Source organism: Glossina fuscipes, unplaced genomic scaffold, assembly GCF_014805625.2.
Source record: "Glossina fuscipes isolate IAEA_lab_2018 unplaced genomic scaffold, Yale_Gfus_2 2, whole genome shotgun sequence".
Lineage (NCBI taxonomy): Eukaryota > Metazoa > Arthropoda > Insecta > Diptera > Glossinidae > Glossina > Glossina fuscipes.
Window position 1 is genome coordinate 22,797,251 of NW_023998416.1, and position 23,882 is coordinate 22,821,132.

The window sequence follows — 23,882 nt, forward strand, 5'->3', positions numbered from 1 at the left end:
TTTCTGAGATTTTCTAAGAAATACAACCTCTTGTCTTTTATCGTAGTTCATATTTCACAGCGAAGCAAAAACCCAAAACACATGATAATGAGAAGTAAACGTTGATGTTCTTCTTTTTGTTACATATAATCTAATCGATTTATTTTTACTATTAGGTCGAGTCATAAGTAACATCCGATGCAGCTAGATCGAATCTATTGTTCGTGCTTATCCACTTTGAATCAGGAAAACAATGGAGGTATTGTTTTCACGATATAGAACAGGACTCTATAAGCTTTCTCTCAACTGTTTAATGGGGTGCATGCTACGCTCAACTGTTCTTCTTAACCAAAAGCAAGAGCCAAAAAGCGCATATTGGACATGTAATGCATTGAAAATTTAATAAAGGCAATAACGTTGATAGATAGCAGCTGAAAAAATGTGCAGCGTATACGGTGAAGGATTGATAAGTGCTCGGGCCATAGGAAATTGGTTTGAAAAATTCCGTTCTAAAGATGGGACTTTAAAACGCTGGAGGTTGACGAGAACCTTTTGAAAGTCCATGCCAAACGACAAGACGTTTAGTAAAAAGGTTGATTACATCACAAACAAACAAGCAAACGAACTAAATATCTGATAAAAAAACGGAAGGACTCGACCTAATAGTTACCTAATTAACTATTTTTACTTTTATTTATTGTTGATTTTATTATTTATTAATTATTTATTAATAATTTATTTATTGGTATTAATTATTAGTTATGCTCGTCATTGTTGTTACTAGTAAATTACTAATTATTTGTTTATTCATCAATATTATTATTATTTGTTATTAACAAGTCAACTGCCAAATAACCATTGCGAGGATTCATTATCATAATTCGCCACAATATGCATTATAAGAATATAAATTCCTGTTATATTGTAGAGTCACTGATGATAAATAAAAAAAAAAAAAACAAATTAATTATCCATCGTCTATGTAAATAAAACTATAAATATACCTTTGTACGAAATCTTAAATCTTCCCAAGTTCTCCACCGATTGCTTTGAAATTTTGATTCAGTTTTCGATTAGCGATTCGCAAGTTAGGGTTAAAAGCAGCTAAGAAAACTTAATTTCATTAGAAAGTATGAAAGAGTACGTTATCGCCCAAACCATATGACGGATGCTACTTGTAGGTACGGTTGGGAGTATTGCTACATTTCTGAAAGCTTGGAACATCTTTTAAGGCATACATAGGCAGAATGAGGAGAATGTTTGTTACTTCGGAATATTTTACAATTTAGAAGCGTATTTGGGTCCGTAGGCTTACCAATGAATTTAAGTCCTTTCAACGACCTTTAAGACATTCCAAAAATTTGAAATCGGCCTATTACCCTAAAATTTTTTACAATGTACTTTATATGTTATTATTTTGCTGCAAATTATTTACAATCATTACGAGATAATTGTAATAAATAACGATAATCGTTTTTGTGTTTGCGTACATATATAAAAACATATGATTTCATTTGGTTTAATTGCACAAGACCGACTTTAGATAGACCTATTTTCCATTATCAATCACTTTCTCATTCGACCTAAGATCGTCTGTTCGCTTGTTTTTCTTTTTTTTAGTTCATCCTACAAACCGCAATTTTTTGCGGGATACTTTAATGAAATTTGTCCTACTGACGTGTTTTGGCTCGAGATCGAAATGGTTCGGATCAGACCACTTCTTCTTCGCCTTATTTTGTAAACTCCTTATACGAACAACGGTAGTTTATAAAATTTACATAACATATATTTTTTAGCAAAGACTTGAACCGCTGTGCTAACAAGCTACATTTTAGAACCAAAAAAAAAATGTGGGTTATGCACAGTGGGGTAATTTAATATCACACGGTTTGCTGTGGGCTACTAATAGCCAACTTTTCACTAGTTCCTAAAGTAAAAAAGATTATATACGACTTTTTTGCGAAACAGAAATATGGAATTAGTCTCTCATATTCTTTTATCGATTAGGGGGATTCAAAAATAAATTCTGCACACGGACAAGTCCGTAATAAAGCAGAAATTAAAGCAACCATAAAAAATTGGTGTAACTTTTTTTCTATTTTCATCTATAACATGGATATATTCCGATTTTCTTTATCACTCTTTGAAGAAGTTTTAGTTGTCATAGGATTTATTGCAAGAAAAGGTTTATATTAATGTAATGGCGACAAAGAGATTCATAGACTACGAGTGATCATAGGCTTAACAGGCTCTGTAAGCGTAAGTATTCTCTCATGCAACCATTGTAAAACTTGTACTCTTCTTTCGTAAACAGGCTGTTAACCCTTAATGCTTGACACATAATTTTTTAAAGAACCTGACTAAACAGCTTACGCTTTATAACGCTTGCTAATTTAAACAAACCACTACACCGATAAACCCTTAGGTAGTTGTGACGATTAAATCATTTACGCTGATGACGTATATATGCATGGGCTATAAGTCTTTCACAAATAAATTTTGCTCTCTATGGTAGACGAAAAAATGAATTCACTGAAAATCGCAAGATTTTACATCGGAAAGAAGAAGAGAAGTTTTTGTGAGCTTCATCGAACATGCAATATACAGTAGATTTTCCCTCTCGTTTGTAGCATTCAGAAGTATATCAGAAATATATTGATCAGCATAAGATTCTGGATCGATTTCATCTCATTCGCTTATACTTTTTCAAACAAATTCGTACTATACGTAGGAAAGGTGATTGATCCTTAAGGTGGATGGAAAAAGTACATAGTACGAACATGTTTGAACTAATCAATGTTGCGACAATCTTACGTTATGGAAGCTCGCTATATTTTTTAAATATATTGTTGACAATATTGATATCGTTATTATACTAAATAGTAAATTTACATTTCATTATAATCAAAGGTTTTTAATAATTTTATTATTTAATTTTGCGAAGGAAACACGCCATTACAACGAGCGTTGTTAATGTAAAAACGTGTAGGCGTAAACAATTTACTGAAAAAAGAACATTGAAAATCCCTAAACACGAATAACAGCAAATACATATATAAACGTATGAAAATAATGATACCGTTGCCGTACAACAATGATGATGTTGTTGATGATAGCTAAACACAGACACACACATACACAGACACACACACACGCACACATATACAGACATATACTAACGAACATTTTTAGGTCTCACAATTGTAGCATCATTCATTTAACCGCCATACTTTTCAATATAAATGCATCTACGTATGCATAGAGAGATAAAAACAACGTAAACGTAAACACATACATTAAAACACAAGCAAAAAATGAAATGAGAAATACAAAATGAAAAAAAGAAAAAAGCTTAGTAAACACATACTCGCACACACTTTAACGCGAATATGTGCATTTTATTCGTTTTCCGATTTGCTGCGATGATAACTTGTCACATGGCAGCAAAAGTAGATGCAGCAGTAACCGCACATCAGAAAACATCTTTAACCCAAAACGACCATCATCTCTGTCTACATCGACACCGGCACCAATACTTCCATATACTGATATAGGTACGTGTTATGCGCGAATACATGCATAGTTCACATATAAACACACGAACACATAAATATTGTTTTCTTTGGTTTCTTTCTCTCTCTTTTATTTTCCTTTCCTGCACAGCGTCATCATCATCATCATCATCATCATCATGATCATCATCTGCATCATCGGTGTACTTTATTACTAGCACTACTACTACTACTACTACTACTACTACTGCATATGACTATAGTTCCACCATTACTGCAGATTTTACTATGTGCCGTCTCATAGATAAAGCATACAAGCACTCCGTTCATGTTAACGCTGCAGATTTTTTATGTTCTTTTACAGCCTAAGGATTTTTACACACAAACACACACACACACATCGCTTCGTTGGTATGTAAATGTGAATCTAAACATTTTTTTGTTTTTTTGTTTTTACATTAGAATAAAATGCAAAAGTTTTCTTTGTTGCGATTGTACCGATTACGTCCTCGAAATTGAAAATCGAAAACTATATAATAAACATACAGTTGAAGGTGAGTTTATAATTGAATTCCAAGCATTATTCTAATTTTGCATATAAAAATAAAATATATTTAAATGATTAATCCATGCAATTATAAATATATATATACATACATACAAACATAATAAATGAAGAAATATTCATGAAATTTTATGGTTTTAAGCTATCAACGCGATATGACTCACTCACTAACCGGATTGACGCTTCAATAAAGAAATAAATCTTCGGGTGCATTATAACACTTTCACAGCTCGTTGAATTAAATAAAGATGATGATGTCAGCATCAATCAGTTGCTCGCACAAGTGTAGATGAATATGCGTTTAAGCGGAGTTTAGATGCACTAAACATCAACAAATCACTAGAGGGCATCATATAGACATACGGGATCAGTTTGCAAAGGAAACCAAACAATAAGAATAAGATTAAATATCAACCGGAAAATATGTAACGTAAACATAAGGAATTATTTCATACGCGATACCTTTGGCAATATGCAGCAATACCTAGAAATATTTCAGCAGTCTCAGCTAGTTAGTATGAAAACAATCTTTATGCTGATGGTGTAGAAGATTTCTTCTACTACGCCAGCTGCTCTCTTTCTCTGCTTACAACATAAAGATGATGAAAATGAAATATTCTTGTTGTTGGCATAAATGCTATTTCTGTTCAATTCGTGTGGTCACAACGTAACTACAAGCGTCGATTAAGACTAGAATCGTTTGGGGTTTTTCTACTTTCGAGAACAACTTGAACACAACGAGTATAATGCATAAGACTCGTCTGTAGGGTGGGTTAAGGTACAAAAACCTATCAATCTTATTTTTATCGATATGTCGAAACTGTCATCTCCACGTGGTAACTGTTCTGGTCTTAGGGCTATTAATTAAGAATAGTTGAAGGCTTGGGTATCTATAATCGGTGAACAGACTTTTCCCACAAACTGCTTAGGGGATGCACTGGAAGAACTTTTTTTTTTCCTTATAAAAGATTACATCCGTTCTCAAATAGGCTATTATTTTGAAGGAAATACAAACTAGCCGAGTGAGATCCGCGGACCTTAGGATCCCGTAAAGCAGTATTAAAGGCTTTATAATCTAACTTAAAACACCACAAGCGTCCTGATCCTATTCACCCAATTATCACGGATGCTGAGGAAGAATCTCTTGCGTTTCTAAGTGAAACCTAAGAGTTATAGTTATAGTATTCGCGGCTACTTTGTTGGAAACAGCGATGAATCCCGGCTACTGCGTACTACCCTTTGTGAAAGTATCGTTGTGGCGGAGGTAGTCAAAATCGTGGTAGCTATAAATAACGAGGTGCGGATGAACTTCGCACACTCGCTAGAGTTGTTTTACCAACCCTACTCTCTAAATCGATCTGGTATTCCAAGAGCAGTGGAGTTCCTAACTGATATGGACAATAGCACTCACTGGGGCCTCTGTCTCACGCTAGAACGACCCGTTGTATTAGGAGATATCGCGAGGTTAAGTCACAAGGCAGGTACTCATGTTAAATTATTCTCTGATAGAGCAAGAAGATTCTCTCTCGCAAACACTCTGCTGACAATCTCGGACTTCCCAAGTGCTGTTAGCCAGTCTTAGCTTATCAGAAGCGACCTCTTCTCAATCTCTCCTCATGCACCACATTATTTTTAAATTTCCTGCAATGTAAAACTTTTCCATTCGTGATCGCGGCTTATGTGATTCATTTATGTACACCGCTTCTCATCAACCGCTTCGTACGTACGACAATCTTTTGTACGTGCCGGTAACGGCTGGATGATCATAGATAAAAAACATATACAGGATGCGTTTCAAACCAGATTACAGTCGAGGGGCATTCATTTGTTACCACCTTTCGCTGGCACTCTGTTTGATGACGAGCGTCCTTCGCGGTGTCGTGTGTGACTAACTCTTGCTCAACTTTCGCTAGAATTGCTTCCGAATTTTGTGTGATTGATTCATTTGAACAACATAATGAATATTCAAATTTCTTGAGCCAAAAAATATAACAATTATTGCTCTTTATTTGCGTTTTCATCAATTGCTTGCAATGAAATTTCATTTAAAATTAAATTTTTTCAATTGACTTGGAAAAAGAAAAGAAGAAGCTAACAGTTTACAAATTCGAATTATTGCCATATACGGGGTAGGCACCATTTTATTTTTTTCTTTTCTGCCCGTATTTGTTTTATTCTCTTGCTTATACACTTAAAAACTGTTTCGTTATCTTTACAGAAAAAAAAAAAAAAAAAAAAAAAAACAACCAAACATATTAATGCATTTAGTACATAAAGCATTTCTATAGGTTCCATAAAAAACTTATAACGTTATCAACGCAAACAATAACCATGAAAACCTTAAAAGTCAGATAATATATCTTTCAGTGTGTGCGTACGTGTACATATGAAAAGCACATGCACGCATACTACGTTGAATTTATTTTGTGCTGTTATCGCACTTTTTAGCAACAATTACTGTTTTTAATTTTTGTGGGCGTCCTATATATATATATATATAAATATATATTTATGTATACATGTAGGTATATATCAATATAATTTTTAAATAAATATACTAGATATATGTATATATATATATATATATATACCAGAAAAACCATTAACGGCATATATAAGATAAGGTTTTCACGCAAGAGATAAATATGAAAAACTTCAAATGATTATATTTCTTAATTACTTTTAGTGAACAAAGTTCGCTATTTTTATAAATTAAGTATTAATATTAATTTGGTATTTAATTTACAAAGAAAAGAATAGTGTAACTTGAGTTCTTGTACAAAGTAATGAAAATATCTTGTATTTTCCACTGATATTTTCAAAAGCGTTTATATTAAACGTGAGATTTAAGTCTGACTTACACTTTCGTTAAAGCCCTTTCCCTCATTGAAAGAAAAAGTTAACGTGAATTGGTTTTCAAAATGCCCACAATACGTAAATTAATCCAAAGACATTCCTATAAAACCCCGTAAGGAGAAAATATCCCTGTTCTCCAAGAGGTTGTGGAGAGGGGGCGATTGACGGTTTTCTCACTATTCATATCTTATAAAAGGTACAACAACTAAAATTGAAAGCTATATTCTATGGGTGACGCCTACTCAATTTTACAGTGTATCAAAATTTAATTTTTTTGCACAACGCCCAGGAGCAAGCTTGAGAAACTTCATGAGGTATATACATTCTTCGTCGGCCCGTCTGCTCAACAGGCCAGTAGGTGTGGGAAACATTTTCCCGTTTGCAAGAACAAAGATATTGTCTTCAATTTTGCAACAGGAATTTTGCAAAGGACACGCCTGCAAACGGTATTGCCTTCGTTTAAAGGAAAAATCTTTGCTTTCGACGTTTTTTAGTTATTACTTAAAAGCTACGATGTACACCCACGCTTTAAATTTCCGCCTTTACTTTACGAAAAAAGAAAAAATCAGACACACCCCCACCCAATATTATGATGTGTGCAGCATTTTCATATTTTTCATTTTTTCAATCTTTCATACGAAAATTTAGTGTTTCCCTTTACCCTTTGCAGTCTCTCTTACGCTAATAGCGATGGATGTACAAGATTCTATCACAACAGAATATAATTTTCTTATTTGTCTTCTTTGTTTTGTTGTAAAATTCTGTCTAAAATATCTTTTAATAAATATACGATTTTCATCGATTTTTTTTTTTAAAAATCTATTGCGTTTTATTTTCCATTACTATATATACATGTATATATATGTATTATTCCAAAAATATGAAATTAATAGCGAGAACTGACTTCCTGAGAAGGGTTCGTAATTGAGAAATTTCTATTATCAGACTATGATGAGTCTGCATCTGAAACTAGAGCGCTAATCGTGTCTGGCAAACGCGAGTAAGGCATGCCCTGGCAGGCCCTGGACCGAATTAGGTCTCGCATTACGTATTTACGGCATAGTATTCATTGCAAAAACTTAAATCTATTTTAGATAAGCAATTTGATAATTGGGCAACTCAAAAGAAACTAAAATAAACGTTTTATTAGCTCGAAGGGGTCGGACGAGATAAATACATCCAAGTGATGAAATCCTATTTATTCATTTGGCTAATACAAGCAAGCCATTTGCGGTATAAAGCGTACAGTCACGTATTCTGTAGCATAAATTGAAACTAATTTCATTCACGTTGTGGTTTCCTGCCTATGGTTTATACCTATTCATCCGATTATGATTCATGCAAAGTAGCATAACTAACATTACAATGAATGAATTATTAATATTTTGATCTGACTAACGAAAAGGAGAATAAATGATAATAATTTGCATTTTTACAAGCAACGGGAAAGGGTTTCAATAATTCAATACAAAACAATAGTTAAAACGATGGATTGGATTAAGTGCATTCAGGAAAACATGTGACGAGATTGCACCACTAGCCAATTAACCCAGAAAAGACAGTCTAAGTACAAACGTGTGTATGTAAAACTTTGGAAGATTAATCAATTTTAGTGAGTTGAGGTATGCGGGCAAGGAGCGGCGATCCCAACCTATCGCTCGTAAGACATATATAAGAAATTATTCTGCCAAAGTCATATTCAAAGCTTGGGGCGTACTCCAGAACTGGCGTAAACAACACAATGACTTTCTGTTACGAAGGGATCATGGAATTGACGGGGCCAACGTTTGATATACGCTGGAGTAGAGTGAAGTTTCATTTAAAATTTTTTAATTCATTTCAAAGCAACCGTTTGAAGGCCTTTTTTTACAGAAACCATTCTCTTGTTCTCTTGTCTATGCAAAAGAAAATAAAAAATTAAATATTAAATTTTCCAAGTGTAAGCTGTATTAATAAAGTTAAATTTAATTCGAAATTAAATTGATAACAGGGAATAATTATTGCAAGCTTTGCAACAATGTCAGACGATATAACATTTCCGACATTCATTTTCCGTTGTATTATAATTTTTTGATTAGATTTCAAAAAAAAGACACGACAATAGTCTGTTTTGATACCTATTACGGAAGCCGTATTAGGTTTATGACTGTGTGCGTAGCATTTAGAAATATATTTCGGACTGCTATGAGCTTAAGCGCTTTTATAGTTCATCACATCCCTCTGAGTGGCCGAGTAGGCAAGAGTCTCGACTAGCAAATCAATGGTCGTGTGTTCAAATCTCAAGTGCGGTAGAGTTTTTAATAAAGACCGAAAGCCGTAGATGCTACTGGTTTAAGACTTTAGTCTTAGAATTGATTCTCTGGCTAAATTTATAATAATAATAATTAATAGTTCATAGCCGCATGAATCAACTTGTTTGTCATTTCGTCCAATAATTGTGTAAACAGTAGTCCATCGTATAACACGGTACTCTTATAACGCGTTTTCATATTACCCGATGTCATGTCGCTGTACTCTGAAATCTGTAGTGATTTGCACAGTTCATAATCAATTTTGTATACGTTTGCACATAGTGTCAAGTGTGTTCTTATAAAATTAAATAAAATTAAATTATTTTACATTGATTATACGTATAACTACTAAAAAGGTTCTGGAGATAAACGAGTCAACATTATAAAGAATTAAACAAATGAAATGAAAACCCTTTTCTACATAACACGGAGTTACACGGGGTCATACGAGGGCATTGTACGAGCATTCTCATGCAACGCGTTTTCGTATAACCTACTGTGTTATAGGAGAGGTTACTTTATACAATTAAGTTCTATTCTTGATTAGCACAAATAGAAAGAACGAGTTCCGTCCGACTGCCTGCTGCAATCTCAAGTACTACTTTAAGTCTTCCTGAGACTTATAGTGTTTTACATAATTTCCTTACATTCGAGAAATTGATTAGAGTAAATAGTTGATAGTACGGAAGAAAGTTGTCCGCATATGGTTCAAGAATTTTCTGGAATATAAATTCGAAATATTTTAGAACGCCTTCCATTTCGTATTTCAATCTATCGTGCAATAAAAACTGAAAAAGTATGATGAAGACCTAAATGGAGCTAATTAGAAGCATGTGTTCGAGTTTCGAGTTCATTTGCTTGGCCACCCAATGATCGGCTAAATTCGTAACAACGGGGCAAAGTTTTTTAAAATTTTATTAAGCAAATAAGCAAAGAATCTTTTCCTCTTACACCAAACCAACATTCACAAACTATGTATTTAACACAACACTCTTCGCTTGCATGAAATGCAGAGATGCAAAGCTTAGAAGAGTAGAGAGTGAGAAACATTCCGAAACCGATACTTTGCACACTTTAGGTTTGCGCGAATGTATACGGCATCTAAAATGATTTTGGGATCAAAGCACTTTTCATCATACCTAACGAGTCGGAGTCGTTACTTGAAATAATCTAAGCACTACGGTCCGTCTATCCCTCTGCCCAATAGCCATCCATGTCTTCTTCGTTCAACCTAAAGATCGCAAATTTCGAGATATTTTAATAAAAGCAAACAACAGAACAATACTCGCTTAGGGAATGTTTTCAATTCTAACCTGATGTATTCAACCTTGTCTACTGTATTCAGTAGACACTATTTCTATCGATTAGCAAAGGCTTCAATGGATGACTTATTGTTTGTTCGAAGGATTTCGATTCTTATGATGATACCTAAATGTTGGTCCTTTTAAGGATAGCGTTAAAAGCCGAGATCATTTTCGAACTGGAATTCCAAAGTTGTCTGAAAGATAGGGAGATGTCGTAGCTAACGATGGACGACAACAACTGGCCTTTGAACGAAATACATTGTACAAATATCTTTGTATAAAGTTTAAAAAAAAGAAAACCTCTCAAAACTTGTCTATATACAGAATGAAATGAATGAATGCCTGATGGAAATGAAGTATTAATATTAATGTACACAATGGTTAAATTCAATAATTTTGAAAAGTATCTCTACATAAAATAAAAGTTTTTTATTCAGCACTATTTAGTATAATCATAGAAAGCTGAAAACTGCATTTGCGACATTCGTTATTTTTGCAGTTAGATTTGAAGACTGTCCTTATTTTGAATAACCGTGTTAAGCGAAGTGGTCTTCTTGTTTATTTTCTGTATGTGTGTCTTTATTCATTTTGTGAAAACGTTAGCAACGCCCAGAAGGAAGCATCAGCGACTCAACGAAGTATATATATCCTTGATCAGCATAAAATTCTAAATCGATTTAAGCTTGTCCGTGTCTTCGTCTGTCCGTCTGTGCAATGTCTGTTGTAAACGTTCTCCTGGTCGCCAAAAAGAAGATATCAAATTTCACAGAAAGTTTTGGAAGTTTTTACACGCAGGTTGGTGTTGAAAATGGGTCCAATCGGTCGAAAGACACGCCCACAGTACTACATGAACTGACAACACCTCCGTTTTTTAAAAGGAATAAAGTTGAAGGGAAATATTTGAACGTATACTCTATTGGCGATGCTGTAGCTCTTGTGTACGAAACTGGAAAAAATTGGTTACGCCTACCTAACATTATAGTGTATCAGAATTTAATTTTTTTTACTATACCTTTACAAAACGCAGAAATAATCTTTAAAAACCACATAAAGTATGCAAAAGTGTGGTCAGTTTCAAATCTTGAGTGCACCTGAACATGTCCGCTTGTTCGTCTGTCCATCTGTCTGTTTACCCAAGTTTGTAGTATTTGTGGTAAACATTTTCCGCCGTTAACGACCATAAAGATATCGCTTTAAATTTGCAAAAGCCATAAACTTTTCAAAGGACACGCCTATAACGCTCACATGCCTATATGACAAAAACCTTTATATTGAAAATAAAAGAAATCAAGTGCACCCGCTCCTTAGTATAAAGCACGAAAGTTTTGTCTTTTACTTTTGTTGTCTTTTTTAGAATAACGGGCCATGGGTATAAAGGATTCGGTCCAAGCCGAATTTAATTTTCTTACTTTTTTATTTCTAAACTAAGTAAAAAAAAATTATTTTTAAACTATACTACGTGTGTTTAATGTTCAAACTGTTTAACTTTTAAATAATTCTGCAATTTTTGTAAAATTCCAGGCAAAGAAATAAACAGACAGTAGATTAAACAAACATAACAATGATGTGCGGAGTCTAAGCATGATTTTCTATGTATTCAATATCTACCACTGCTGCGGATAATAATGTTAACAATAATAAAGTAGAAAAAAAAAAAATTTTATTACCAATTTTTCATATGAGAAATACATATATATATATACACAGACAAAAAAGGAGTGGAGTTCAACAACAACAACAACAACTACTACTATTTTTATAACCACTACTATTATACTACTAAACACTATGCTATCAGCACTCTTTTGTGACTACCACTACCATTGCTAGTGCTGCTGTTGCAGTTAATATTTGCAATTTGCAATTGTATTAAAGTTTACTGATGCATCAACATCAGCACAGTGCAGCTTAAAGTCATCAATATAATCATCATCGTCATCATGTATATAATGTACATTAGACACGATTCATGATTTATGAGGTGCGAATTGCACTATAAAAAGGTTTTTGTTTTTTTTTTTCGATGATTGCTGGTTTTTCTTTTCTTTTTTGTGTTTTTTTTTTTTTCTTATTTTCTTTTGTCTCAGTTGAAGTTGGTGGAATTTTCTTTTTTAATAATATGGGAGATCTATTGTTATTGCCTATGTAAGGGGATTAAGAAAGTCAATTGTATTGTATTGTCTTCGATGAAACTAAACATCATTGGTAAAAAGCTTTTTGAATCATTCGTTTGCTATTGCTGTTGATGTTAACGATAATGACGCTGATTGGGGTTTTAACCTTTTTTCTCTGCTCGCTTTTCGTGGCAGAGAGAGTTTCAGTTTCTTGTTTCTTTTTTTTTTTTTTTTTTTTTTTACTATTTGTAGTGATTTGTATTGAACGGTATGAATGTGTGATGAATGATAAATATTTTCGTGTAAATTTTTTTTCTTAAAGTTTTTCTTTTATACCAATAACTGTTAAGTTGATCTATAAACTTGTTCAGTCATTTGTAACGACTGGGGACAATCATTTCAGGATCACCAAAATGAGTAGATTTCTGAACAGCCTGTTATACTGAATGACTTTAGGTATTGCTCTGTCCATTCGTATAAACATTTTATAAATATCTTTATATTCTGAATCAATTTATCCTTTCAACTATACATAATCTCTCGAAAAACTTTGACTTTTGTCACAAACTTAGACTGTCATCCGTTCGTTGGACAATTGAAACATCGCGAACATTTATTTTAAATCTCGACCCTATGGTCCCATTGACCAGCCAACATTTACTTGGTAGTGACTACACACTTTTCGCTTCAAGCCAAAATTGACTTTCTATCGTGTTTTACTATTCCAGTAACAGCTATACTTTTTATTTGGTAAAGACAACGATGTTAGATGATTGTTGTTGTAGTTAATCCTATTTTGTTTTTGTGGACATAAAAAAAAAAAAGAAAAAAGAAATGGAAAAAACTAAAACAGAAAAATCTTTTTAGTTAACGGTGTTTTTTAACCATAAACGTCTCTTAGTGTATTGTTGTTGTTATAGTACTGCTGGATTTAGTTTCACGCTTGAAAATAATTGCAAATCTAATTAGTTCGTTTTAGATATTTTCCAAAAATTTTATTTCTTAAAGGTGTTGAATTGTTGAACAAATTTTCACATAACTCCCTCTCCCTTTTTCTATATATTCTTCTCCGTAGTTCATCAAGACAATTTTTTTTTTCTTTGTTTTTTTTTTTTTGCAAATTGAACAAAATTTTTTAATAAAGGTTATATCCATACATCCGTGCATATATAAATGCATATATATGTATATATATATATATATATGTACATATACACCATATATTTTTTTTTAAAGTTTATCAAGTTTATTTTATACTCGTTTTTCTTGTCAGGTTTTCTTGTAACCTTAGGTTATTATATTTTATATATTTATTATTTTAACATAATATTTATATTGTTACTGATATCATAAAAACATTAAACAAATTATGAATTTGTTCACTAAGGTGTGAACTAATCACGATTTTCAATAAATGATTTCATTAAATTTATCGATTCTTTTAAACTTTGAGTGCTTGTCGAAGTAAAACATGTTTTGGTATGGAGCTGCATGGTAATGTCTATGCCAAATCAAGCAAATCCTTGTAAACTGTCTAAGTAACGACTGTATTTCGATATTATTATGTTTAGTGGCGGTGTAGTTTATTTCTCCAAAAACTAAAACTAAATACATTTAAATTGCAAATTGTCGGTCCGGGTGGGTAAGACAGATTGTAATAACTACTGTAGGACATAGAAAAAACTGTGACAAATCTTTTTTAGATGTTTATTTTATTCGATTTTGAAATAATACCGTTCACCAATAAGAACAAATAAACTTTTTTTACTCGAACTTTCATGTTCTAGCACCAAAAAAAAGAATTTTTTTTATTTCAAATTTGACAATGTCTCACAGAAACTTATATATATAGGAACTAAGCACAATTGAGCGAAATGTCATCAGAAGTCGATTTTTTATTGCAATCAAACCTGACAGTTCCGCTAGACATAGCCAACATAGCTACTGATGACAGCATTTTTTATGCAATTCGTGCGCGGTTGTTATCAGCTGGGAATGCTTGATGAATAGCTGGGAATTTGATTTTTATTCTTAATTTCAATTTCAATATTTATATGTCATATGTGGTGTCACGGACTAAATTTTCATTGTACACTCTACATTAACTTGTTTCTTATAATAAAAATGAATTGTTTTTCTTTTATAAATATGTAATGCGGATTTTATTATTACTTTTCTTGCACGGTTTTTTGAAAAACTTTATGCGATCATATTACGTGATTTTTTAAAGCTGTGACATGCATCACCAAATTTATCACCTGTCGCGTGTATTCTTGTGCACGATTTTTTTGCACAGCTCTCTGAGAAACGCATATCCCGTGTGAAAAAAGATTTGGGTGTGCTCTCACACCAAAGCGGATACATAATAGTTTCTTGGAGCTTTGAATAGATGTAGTTTTTTACTAAAATGATAAAATTTCCGAGAAACTTTAGTTTTCATATTTAATTCAAAGGATAACATGTCAAGTGATCAACAATGGATGCGCTATGCAGGTTTCAATAAACAGATTATTGTTTGTTCGAACAATGCTTTAATTCTTATGACGCTATCCAAGAACTAACCCCTTTACGGATAGCCTTAAAAGGTGGGACCTTTCTTAAAATGGAATTCAAAAACCGCTTGAAATATGGGGAAAAGTCATAGCTTCAAAGGTACGGGGAAAACCATGACAAGCCATATTTCTCTCTCTCTCTCTCTCTCTCTTTCTCTCTCTCTCTCTCTCTTTCTCTTTATCTATCTATCTATCTATTTATCTATCTATCTATTTATCTATCTATCTATCTCTCTCTCTCCCACTTGCCTCTCTTAAAGTTATGTCTTTTCAGTTTCAATTTCTTAAAAATTATGATTTGATCACTGGGCAGCACACATTTCGATTAAGTTTACAAAACATTCTTCATCAAAATTCGACATGAAGTAAGCACATTTTCCCCGATACTACAATCATATCATTTGAAGACATATTGGACATCTTGCGAATCGCTACACACAAGCTTCATGACGTCCTGGAAGTAAAATCCAAAAGTACAAGGATTAACTACATTAAGCTAACGATCGAAAAATTGTCCATAACAGCAATGCTGCAATGCTTTCAGTTTTTGATTTTTTTTTAACACAAATTGAAAGAGCTGGATATTTTCGACTGATAGAGTTTTAAGAAAGCGTTACGTCATGTGACATAGATGACGAAATAATTACATTTCTAAAAATCTCACTTCTATGGGTCAAATTCTAAAGCAAAATCTTTATAGCGAAACGTGACATCATTCAATATTTTATACAAAAACGAAAAATTTTCATCCAGGCAACATTCACTGTCGTCAACTCTGCCATCAGCATTTATCATATCGCTGTCATCGGTGCTTGTCTTCTAATAAGCAACAAGTAAAAGTCGTTTCGTAGCAGTATTTTTTCCAAACGTCATTTAACTATCGCTTTAAAGTGAAGTCGTCACTAGAAACATATTTATTTAGTGAAAAAGTTTATTTACCTTTAAAAGGTTTGCATTGCTTTCGAGATAATAAAAAAAAACCTAATTGAACTTTGGAATATAAAAAACGACAACGTTGTGCATCGCTGCTATGAAAAGATTATATTACACTAACCATTACTTTTTTAATGTAAGACTAAAGTACTTCCCGAAAGTTTATACGAGAACTTAGAATTCACTTTTTTCCCATACAGTACAGAACGGGTATTTATATGTTTAAGAAACATTTTCGGACGCTGCAATTGGAAGTAATGTGCTTTGCCCGAATAGAAATCTAAACCATCCAATAGACTAATCTTCAGTAATCATCAGTTATATTTCCACTCAGGCGGTTAACACTTTGTAACCATAGCAATCAGTGTCTTTTCTAGTTCTACTTATGATTTGCGATCTTTAACGAAACAATTCCGTAGCTAATCTTATTCGAGCTTTCCATGTTGCACGATATTTGTTATGTTACTTATTCTTCCGCATGACGAAAAAATATAGGAGACAGATCTGCCGATAAGTAACACTGTAAATTTTTCTGCAATGTCAACCTATTGAGCAAAACAGGTGTAATTATCTATGATTATCTATTCTAGAGGAAAAGTAATTTCACGGTCTGTAATCCCTCGATCCTGAAATAGTCTTGAAATTCAATCATCAACAGTAATGATGAGAGGAAGATATCTAACAAAGGGCCGAAAATGACTAACAAATGTCTTAACATTCCTTCTCTCCGCACGTGTTGCTCTCAGTGGTCTGATTTAAATAAAGAATTCATTGAGTTGAAAGAAGACGGTTGGTGCTGCAAAAATGAAGACTTCTCAACGAATATACAATGCCGCATATTCCCGACAGTTATTTAATAGTTGCTGTTTCGAAAAAATCAATTAATCGACTACGTTACCACTTAAAAGTTTCTGTCTTGATAAACATACAACTCAGCGCTAGCATCCCTTGTAAATCTTTCATATTTTTTTCGATACTTGTCGGTGTCAATAGAAGCAGTGTTGTGACGTTTTCTCTTAAATAGTATAATTTTAATAATCGTGGGCTCCTCTCATGATATAATACTCCAGCTAAAGATCGCATAGTGCAGTGTTAAGCAGTAGCATAATAGATATCGGAAGAAGTGTGCATAATTCTTCTCGGTTAATTCTACTTTTTGGTTATTGCTGCGGATTAATCTTCCCATTTCCTCAAGCCTCTTGTCTCCTGCCTCTTAAAAGACAGGCCACCTTCAAAAACAATTTGCTTTGTGAATTCTTTCTTTTTATGGTCTGTAAAATTGCAATATTGAGTGACTCAATATAGAGAAAATTAGCCTCATAGAGCTTTCAAGCTTTTAAGAATTTATTCGTAAGTTAAGTTGGACTCGGCAACATTGCTTGTATTCAAAAATGTTTACAAACCGTAAACTAGCTACGAAATCCGTAGTCGTACGATATCCAGCAATATCGTCGAGACTCTGTTTTATCTTTCAAGTGTTCTTAATGGACAGAATTTTGGAAAAATTTTGTGTGATTATGTTTGATTATTATTGTAGTAATTTCGTTCTATTCGCACCCCATTGTTCCATGTTTACCGTAATCAGGACCGTATAAGCAAACTTCGCTCGACATCGATCACTTATTGTATTGTTACGAAATTCTCTTTCCTCGGATACGTTTCGTATCACTAGATCGCGAATATAATTTTTAAGAGAAATACTCTTGCACGTTTTCGCTACAAGACTCTTTTACTTACAATCAATTTGTTTAAGGGTAGGACTATTTACATTTTACTTTGGCAATACTCTCGATTTCTCAACTGTAATATTCTTTTTCGATACAAATGTTCATCTCCGACTGACTCTGCTTTTTGCAAATAGTCTAGTTATATACATTTTTACAACCATCTTACTATGACCTAAGTTCATGGCTTCTTTTTTAATCTCGTAACCTGCTTTTCCGCTAATCGTTTTTCTCGGCCGGCAGCTGCATGACGCGCCACAAACATGCATTTATGGATTTCTCTCTCTAGGGAATTTACTATTTGGGAACATCAATTAATTGGAGTGAAGTGGGTTTGGGATTTCCGTAACAGTATCATAGAAACGAAATCTAATAGCATTTCCTCGAGCAAGAAAAAAATAAGGCTTTTAGTTAGTAAACTAGAAGACTATTTGCATCTACTTGATATTCTATGAAGCTTGGATGGAATTGTGAGGCGACCGATGTTAATTCCGATATGATAGTCAGCATTTTGTTATATTAAATTTCAGCTCTTCATCTCAACGAAACGGCCAGACTAATATGTCTAAATGAATTCAGAGCTGAATGTATTCAGAAATATGTTCATATTTACAGAAAGTGTGATTACTTTGAAAGTAAATTTAAGTGAATATGTATTGGATTACTTCAAGTGAAATATGTTGGAAAAAAATCAATGAAAAAAATTACATTTTTAAGAATGCATTTGAGACCTTTCAATTTATAGTTCATTATTTTGATTTTCATTCCCACCTAACGATGTCTGTTGGGAGTTTAATGCTTTTTTTTTTTTTTTTTACCTAACAAATCATTGATCTAAAGCTAAAGTATACCGTCACATATAACTACATCCATAAAAAAAAAAAAATAAAAAAAAATGTGAATATGTGCACTTGAAACCAAAGTTAATACCGTATACACATGTATATCTCTTCGCGTAGAACTAACAAAAATCTGTTAAAAACGAAAAAAAAAAAAAAAAAAAAAAAAAAAACCTGAGAAAATAAAACGCGCGCGCTCACGCTTACTGTAGCTGCCGTTAATGCTGGCTGATGCTACGCTTTGCCGCTGCTATATAGTGTTTGGTGTGGTTGGTTTTGTTTTTAATCATGTTAAGATCTTGTTTAACGAAAAAGGAAAAATAAGCAATTGTTTCGTGAATGCGATAAGCGGTGTAGTTTTTCTCACTCTCTACTATAACATCGCCATCGTCGTCATCATCATCATCATCATCATCACCATTGTCGTCGTCGTCATCGTCGTCATCATCATTATCATCATTAGTAACAGCCGCAGCTATAACAAGAGACATGAGCTTATGAAAATAACCACATAATGTACCACATTGCACTATACTAGATACACCTTAACTACCATAACCAGAAAAAATAAAGAACACTATAACAGGGTGATGGTGATGGCAGTGGAAGATGACGAAGATCGCGTACTTAACCGCAAAACAAGAGACGCTGCTGAATGGGCCAGACTGGCTGACTAGTTAGCCGGTTAGCTGACTGGTTGACTCGTTGGCAGATGGGTTAAAGATGCTAACAAACAATTGCATTTAAAGCTAATAACAGTGTACAGGTATCCTCAAAATAATCTCAATAAAAAAAAAAAAGAAGAAGAAGAATACCAACACTACCATCACCATCACAATATACTAAATGCAAACGCCCCGCACACTATTAAAGCAGACAGAAAAACCATAAAAACCCCCAAAATGAGATCGACATCTGTGGCAGTGTTATTCCTTTACAAGCACACTCACTTACCAGATACACTTATTCAATCTTTCTTTTTTTTTTTCTACAAATGAATTCTAAAAAATACTAAACCAGAAGAGAGAGAAAAAAAAAAGGCAGATTTAATAAAATAGCAGCAAAGATCACAGAAGCTATTTCGTGTTAAATTAAATGTTCCTACATGCTCTTGCCCCATATCCAATATAGGTATATACAACCAATATTGCATCAATACAATTTTAAATAGCAAATGTTGACACTATATATATAAATATATATAGTATTCGTCTCTCATAGATCTGTTAGCAAAGGAACATAGGTAACAATATTCAAATTCACATGTAAAACATGCCAATTACATGAAAGAATTGCACCTAAATGAAACTCCTCCTTTACCACCTTCTAAAAACACCTCCATTACCACCTTCTCTTCTATTCTATAAAGCAAAAACAAAAAAAAAAAAAAACCCCGAAACAGAGCACAATCGTAATAATATATACAACAACTTCACATATATGTAAGGATATTTAAGTGGCCTATGTATGTTTGCTTTTAACTTTGGTTTAGTTTGGTTTAGTTTGGTTTGGTTTGGTTTGGTTTGGTTTGGCTTGGTTTGGTTTGCTGAATGATTCCTGGTACCAGATATGGTTGTCGTTGTACTGGTATTGAGGAATCTGTAACGCAAAATCTTTAAGCAAAAGGTGTTAATTTTCTTGGCTTAAACATTTTACCCATACACTTTATTACCACAAGACCGAGCGTGTCAGTTCATAAAGGTCATTGCATTGGCCACTTTTTTCGGGATGCACAAGCACTGCAAAACGGAGAATAAGGTCTCTTCAAAATATCTTTAAACTCGTTAAGAAACTCAAATGAGACTGCAGAACGTTAAAGCATGCAATTTTAAAATACATTTGTTGTTGTTGTTGTTGTTGTTGTTATTGTTGTTATTGTTGATTTGTTTAAAGCAGCCTTTCAATTGTGTGGCAGTTCGATTAATTTGTTGTTTCTTCTTTTCAAACTTCTAATACTGCAAGTCAACAACTCGGGCTTAAATTATTCAACACTGTTTTCATTTCATGGCTCTTGCGTACATGCGCACTCGTCTAACAAATTGTTCTTATCATCAAACAGAGAGAAGAAAGCCTTCTTCAAATTATTGCCGAATTTCATGGAAAAACATGTCCCTCTTTCAGTCAAGACAAATTTCACTTAAGTTAGAAAGAAAATTACAATATTTTATCCCCTTCTTAAAAGCTCTGTCTCTGTTATATGGTAGTTGTCGTGTTAGCTTGTTTACGTTTGTTTCTCTCTTATATAAGTCTTTTCTATTTTTCTTTTTGTTTGTCTTAAAAATGTTATTTCTCGTAAATTTCATATAATTGTTATTGCTTTTTATAAATTTTTATTTGCTGATAGTTTTAATAAATCTTACTCACGCTTTGTGTTGACGTCTCTATTTGACTTTATTGCCAATTGGCGTCAAAAATTTAAATGTTATAAATATATTTGACAGCTAACAATGAAATTGTTCGTCTTATTTATTACACACCCAAGCCGCACCAACACTCTACATCACTACTATATCATTAGTGATGCAAAATACTTAAGGAATTTAATAAAATTTATTCATAATAATTTCGCCTAAGGGGTTATATCACCTTATGTTCATGAGGTATGGGATAATTTTTCTGAGTTCTTAGATAGAAGTGTACAAGTCTTAAGATACATAAAAAATATATTTGTGGTGCAACCTCTCAACCTGCGGCTAATACTCTTGAACGCTTGACCTTGCTTGCCTTACCGCAAGATGCACCTGAAACCATTAAGTGAAAGCTCTCTGAAAACCTCAATGAAAGCACCTGAGGGGTTATATCACCTTACGTTCATAAGGTATGGGATAATTTTTTTGATTTTTTAAATAGAAGTGTACAAGGCTTAAGACACATGAAAAATATTTTTGTGGTGCAACCTCTCAACCTGCGGATAATCCTCTTGAACACTTGATCTTGCTTGCCTTACCGCAATATTCACCTGAAAGCATTAGGTGAAACTTCTCTAAAAACCTCAACGAAAGTACTTTTTTTTGCGTTTTTAAATTTTTTTTCCTTTTATTTTAAGGTGCAGACCTGTTTTTATTATAGATTACAAGAGCTACAATAAATTTGAATTAGAAAACGAAAATTGTATTTTATAGATTTATTATTATTCTACTTACTACTCTTCTTCTTTTTCGTCTTTTAAAGTTCAGTAAATTCACGAATTCCTATAAACGCTTTCAGTTAAAGAGATCCAGGCAAACTAGGGTAAACTTCATAGGCTGCTGGCCGTTACTTACCTTAGCTTGCAACACAAAGAAATATTGTGAGACCGGTTTATTGTCGATCACTTCTCATCTACAAACGTCTACAGGTAAATTGGTTCTCAGAGGACTTAACACGTTCAAATCATTTGCTCTCAATCCCTCCTTAAAATCGTCTTCTTTGCTTTCTTTTAATACAAGCAGTGCAACCGGCACTTATGCAGCAATTGCGGAAACGGACTTTTCAACTTTAGAACATATGTGCTATGCGCTAAAAGCCAAAACCATCATTAAAAAAGTTGCTTCTGTCAGAACAGGAAACCGAAATAAACTCTTGTGTATTGCGGAAGAAATAAACAGGACCCTAAACATTTCCTGAATATCTTAGATAAAAAAAAGAATATGCGACGAATCTCATCTTCCGAAAGTTAGTCGCAGAGACAACCCAGTTTTTGGAAAACATTGATTAGCGTCGTCTGTCAGAAGGTTTTAAGAGTGGTGATCCTTTCCTTGTCTGTGCAATAGTGGATGCTAAAGGACAATTCAAAATTAATTATATCTTATGAAAGTGCTTCAAGATATGCGAGGATAGCTGGGGCTATGCTTCCAACCTCAAACTTGGTCTGTAAAGCTGAATTTAAAATGGTTATATATTTCAGGTAAACCACCACTAGCAAAGCAGAGAATACAGTTGCTATTTAAGGAGACAAATCAAAATACTTTGGGTGCAGAATTGTACTATCCTCTTGGGAAATGAGCGAGCGGATCTAGCAGCCAGGTGTGCGAAAAGGCTAATCTTCGAAAATATATTAAAAAAAATTATTATCAAAAATGAAATTGATAAAGAAAAGCCGAAGGTGCTACCATTCGCAATACTCACCTATTAATCCTAATCTCGTTCCATAACCATATCCAACCAACATAGAGAAAACCAAGATAGAAACATTTGCAAGAAATATATGCTACTGCAAGACACTAATTGATCCTTAAAAAGTATATGCCTCTAAATTGCAATTGTGGATTAAGCATATATACACAATGGGAATGGCAAAATATTTCCCAAATTCGAAGATTCGTAAGCGGATCGTTTGAGATTATAGAAAGAACCTTGAAAGTACCAATCGTAGATTTGACCCTATTCAAATGGCTAAGGTAACTAACTATCTAGTTTGTGTTTTCTTTAAAAAAACGGAGCCAATAGCCGATAGTTACTGGTGCTTATCCTACCTAAGATCTAAAATTTCTTTCTTTGGTCGTTAATTAGAGCAAGATCGTAAGTACATTGGTGCTTCAACTACACCACTTATATATTAAATTCTGAATAGCTTTGTTTATTATAGGATGCAATAGCGATCTTACTTCTTTTGCACTATGGCATTCCATATAGAGCAAAGTTCTCTTTAATTGTCGATCTTTCATGATTCGTAGGTAATCTTACTTTAGTTGAAAGAGTAATTGGAAAATCTCCCTGAAAAAATAAATTTATTAAAGATATTTTTTATATATGTATCTTAGAGAGAGAAGAAATATATAGATATTTTATATATATGTTATATATTTTTTATATATGTATCTTAGAGTTGAAAAAAATTCGAAGAGAACAAGATTTCCTTGTTAACACTTGCTACGTTCTGTGTGAAATTCTTGAAAATTATGAGATCATAAATATTTATAAAATGATTAAGAATTTTTACAACATATACTTACTATTATCACTCAGTCGTAGACTAACCTGAAAGAAAGATAATAAAGAAAGAGAAAGATATTAAAAACATTTAAAACTTTTTTTTCAAAAAATATTTCCTCCTTCTTCAGGGGAAAGATAAATTATATATCCGACTTATGCTGAGTATTATATGCTCATGAATAGTTTGTGTATGTTATTAGATCGCACGATCGGAACGAAAAAGCAATTACGTGATATATCTATCACATATCGTATCGTATAAATCGTTTATCTCATATGTTTGGATAATTCGGCAACGC

The 23,882-nt window shown here is 33.1% G+C and overlaps 1 protein-coding gene across 2 annotated transcripts in view; it reads right to left on the reverse strand.

Annotated features, from left to right (window-relative positions):
• Positions 1 to 23,882, reverse strand: part of LOC119634243 (zinc finger protein ush) — a 197,715-nt gene that overhangs the window by 123,416 nt on the left and 50,417 nt on the right. Inside the window, exon 2 of one of the 2 annotated variants that reach the window (XM_038028303.1) lies at positions 23,604 to 23,628. The exons of the other annotated variant lie outside the window; for it this stretch is intronic. The gene's annotated coding sequence lies outside the window, so the exon portion shown is untranslated. The remainder of the gene's footprint in view (positions 1 to 23,603; positions 23,629 to 23,882) is intronic. 2 annotated transcript variants of the gene reach the window in all.